Source organism: Phoenix dactylifera, chromosome 8, assembly GCF_009389715.1.
Source record: "Phoenix dactylifera cultivar Barhee BC4 chromosome 8, palm_55x_up_171113_PBpolish2nd_filt_p, whole genome shotgun sequence".
Lineage (NCBI taxonomy): Eukaryota > Viridiplantae > Streptophyta > Magnoliopsida > Arecales > Arecaceae > Phoenix > Phoenix dactylifera.
Window position 1 is genome coordinate 25,286,520 of NC_052399.1, and position 4,086 is coordinate 25,290,605.

The 4,086-nt window shown below is 45.9% G+C and overlaps 1 long non-coding RNA gene across 1 annotated transcript; it reads right to left on the reverse strand.

The window, feature by feature from the left end:
* Nucleotides 1-831: 831 nt before the first annotated feature.
* On the reverse strand, nt 832-2,082 carry LOC120111793. The gene is made up of 2 exons (XR_005513193.1): nt 1,828-2,082; nt 832-1,007 (listed from the first exon to the last, which is right to left on the reverse strand). It is a non-coding gene; the product is annotated as an uncharacterized LOC120111793 (long non-coding RNA).
* Between the last annotated feature and the right edge of the window lie 2,004 nt (nt 2,083-4,086).

A 4,086-nucleotide genomic window follows, 5' to 3' on the forward strand; every position in this document is an offset into this window, starting at 1 on the left:
AAAAGTAACCCTATCCTCATCAGGGCATCTCAGAGCATTGAAAACCTTTTCCATTTCATTCAGCCAAGTCTCAGCCTCTAAAGGGTCAGAAGTGCCTTTAAAAGCTGAAGGTGCAAACTTTTTGAATTCTACCAAACTAACATGATGCTCCTGCCGACTCGTAGCCCCCTGTAGGTTCTGAGGAGTCACATGTTGCTGCTGATGTTGTAACTGTTGCTGCATAAATTGTTGCTGCTGTTCCATGAAGCGTAGTTGCATCTCCATCATTCTCATCATGTCTGATCGGGAAGCAGCTTGTTGTTGCATCATTGCTTGCATCATCTGAGAAGCACTCAGTGGTTCATTAGGCTGAATTCCAGGCTCACCCGAGGTTCCTGTCCTTGGAGTTTCTGGGGTTTCCATCTCCCGAGCACTACCAACAGGGTTGACGTGATGTTCCTGCTGGTGCACACTCCTGGTCGGCGAGGGTGGAGCACCTTCTTGTTGTTCGGAGGGCGTCCAAGCAGCGGTGCCATCGGCAAAGTGAGTCGGCCTCCTATTACGCCCACGTCCACTCCCTCGTGCCATATCAACCTACACAAGTTACTTTTAACGTTTAAAGATTGCAAAGAAAAATGTATCTATGGGGTACTTTAGTAAGTCATTTAATATTCTTCCCCCACTCACTCTCACCTGAACCTAAACCCTAGGATACCTTAACCTTAAGCTCTGATACCACTCTGTCACGCCCCGAACCCAGCACCCGGGTCCGGTACGCGACCGGCCGCATGAGCCCTAGAGCAGTGCCCTAAAGATCATGCAAGGCCTATGATTAACAAAAATTCCAATAAATCCACAAGAAATTGATAATTCAAATAGACAAATCCGACATGTCCAAATAGACAAATTAGTTCAATTACGAGCTCTTCAAATATTCATCGACATCAAGAAGAATAAACAACTAACTAACTAATGACTCTGGTACTTGCACTCTGCGCCCAACCCATCCATGTATGCATCCTGCATCTCTGAAAGAGAAAGAAGAAGGGGGTGAGCTTTACAGCCCAGTAAGAACCCCTACACATCCATACCAACACAATAGTAATATGAATTTTGAAAACCACGGCAAAACGATGCAAACTTCATGAGATCATAAATCGGCCATCAAAAGACTCAAGTAATCAATATAAGTTTGTACGTCAAACAAACATCAATGAAAGTCCAGTCACACAAGAATGATATAGCATAGGATAACTCATATATATTCATTACTGTGTTCATTTTTTTTTTTTTCCATTCTATATTAACTTGATCCGGATCAATTATCTTTCCGACTTTGGGCCAAATCCCGGTCACGTTTCCAGCCCGTGACAGGGCAAACCAATAGTGTCACACTTAGAGCCTGTGACGGGCAAACCAACATTGTCACACTTAGAGCCTGTGACGGGCAAACCAATAGTGTCACACTTAGAGCCTGTGACGGGCAAACCCATAATAACGAGACGGCCCAAAGTCAATGTTCATTTAATCAATTTCACATCCACACATCAATCCCTTTTATTTACAACTATAGACTAATCCGGTCACGTTTCCAGCCCGTGACGGGGCAACCAATATTAACAAGGTTAGTCTATAGCACCACATCCATAAATCCAATTATACAGGTGTAGGTTATGCACATGCATACAACATAATATCAATCACAAGCCAACACAATCAAAATATAGTTTAATATAACAATTTTGATTTGTCTGGATCATAGCATATTAATTCAGATCGTAGCATATTATACATATATAAGTATAAAAATATTTATATTTTGCAGGATTGGCGTACAAGGATTCTTACCCTTTATTGAAAACTCCGACAAGTAATCACCCGCCCTCACGGTGATCTATGAACCGGAATGCTCAGGACTCTGCTCAGCGTCCTCTCGTCCAATAGATTGTTCCCCTACAGAACCAAGTCATTATTAAAATTTGTCAAAGATATAAGATGATCTAGGACCCCTGTTTAATCCTCTAAAGGGTCCTCTAAAATCTAGCATCCCAAGACTATCTAGAGTCCTCAAGGCCATGATCTTCCCGGATCCAATAGTAAAAAGGAAACCAAACAACAAATAGACAAATAATATAATAAAAGGGTTATTTAATAAGAGAAAGAGAGGGGAAAGACCCTCTCTCTTCCTCTCTTCTTCCTTCTTCCCGTCGGAAAGGGGAGAAGGGGAATCGGCCGCTGGTGGCCCACGGCCGGCGACGCCCCCCTGGTCGTCGGCCTGTGGCGGTGCCGGTGGTGCCACGCCCGGCGACGGCCGGCTGGAACGGAAGAAGGAACCAAGCCGCCGAAGCGAGTTCGGTTCTTCTAAATCCGGCGACCGGCCATTTCCCAAGGAAATAGCAACCATAGATGGAGGAGAAGGAGGAGAGAGAGCTCACCTTGCCTCCGGCGAGATCCTCCCGACCGGATCGACGACGACCGCTCCGGTTCCTCCCGCGGCACGGTAAAACCCAATCTCCCTTCTCTTTTTTTTTCTTTTTTTTTTTCGGTGTGTGTGTGGAAGCCCTCGGTTGATGCCCTAGGGGAAGAGAGATGGGAGATCTTCCTGATTTGGTAGGATTTTTATCACCCTAAAATCTCTCTTCCGGTGGATTCGGGAGGGGGAGAAAATTTGAAAACAGGGGAGGGAGGATACTCTGATCGGGAGACTCCCTCCCCTCTTTTTTTGTATTGGGCCGCCTTATTCAGAGGCCGGCCCAATCCTAAGTGGGTCTTCACAAGTACATATGGGATCAAAGGCGATGAACGAGAGAACTAGGACTTGAGAGCGATCCTCATTTTTTTATAAATAAAATGCTATGTATTTCACAAAGATCAACTTAAATTTTTGTTGGAATTTGTATTTTGAATTTTTATCATTTTAAGAAATTTGAAGTATCTTAGTTTAGCTGGATGATACTATCTGAAATTTTTTTCTTAGATCTTCCATGTCCTACATATCAAATCTCTTATGGGGATGCTCACGTGCTCATTTATGCTAGTTGGACGGGAGTGACAACCTGCTTGCGTTCCTTGCTTCTATACTCCAGTTAGAGGGCACTGGAAGAGTAGCAAGCTGAGGGAGGCCATAGCCCCAGATGACTGCAAGCCTACTGTTCGGCAAATTCTCGGAACGCGCTTTAGAAAAGGTTGGAGCAAAGATGGCAGCAGCTGGCAGGCCAACTGGCTCGCAGTGATGAATTTTGCATCCGACAAAAGTCGCTAAAGACTACTAACTATGTTCGATGATTTGCTTCAAAATCGTTGTTGCAGACCAGACATGCACGTCACCTGGAACGTATACCGGCTCATGTTACGTGCTTGCGGTTCTTGGTGAACGACGCTCTCTCATGTTTTCCACATCACGGTGCAAACTTGTAGTTGATTCTAGCCATATTGTCTGGTGCCAATTTATTTCGAACTAAGGTGGAATAGTTTATCCCCCACTTCTCTCTCCAACTTATTCCCAATCATTTGTTTCTCGAGCCAGATGCATCACTAATATGGTTTTGCCGACTCTTCCCCGCCGACGCTATCAAAAAGCGTCGGCGAATCTTTATCTACTGCACCTTTGGGCTTCTCCGTTCTTCTTTCTGCTACTCTTTGGCGTGGGGTGTTGGGAGGGAGAGGATGGGGATCGATCTGAACACGATCGAGGAGGAGGAGGAGGAGGAGGCGGGCCCGCGTCGCCGAGCAAAGGAAAGGAGCGGGGCGCAGCTCCTCTTCCAAAAACAAGGAAAGGAGGCGGCACAGCTTTTCCACGGAGAGGGATGTAAGGAGTCACAGCTACTCCAACGAGAAAGAAGCGAGGAGAGCCAGTTTCTCCGTCGAACGTAGGAGAAGATGGAGCTTCTCCGTTGACAAAGGAGGCCTCATTCCCGAAGAAGAGAATGCCTTTCGTGAAGGGAAGGAGGAGAAGAAAGAAGAAGACAGCTCAGCGGAGGGAGAGGAAGCGAGAGAGACCGAGGCAATAGAAAAGCCAGAGGCTACAGAAGTGGGAGAAACCGAAGTAATTAAATGGAGAAGAAGGAAGAATAGAAGAGGCGGACGGCAAGGGAGAGGAAGGAGTTG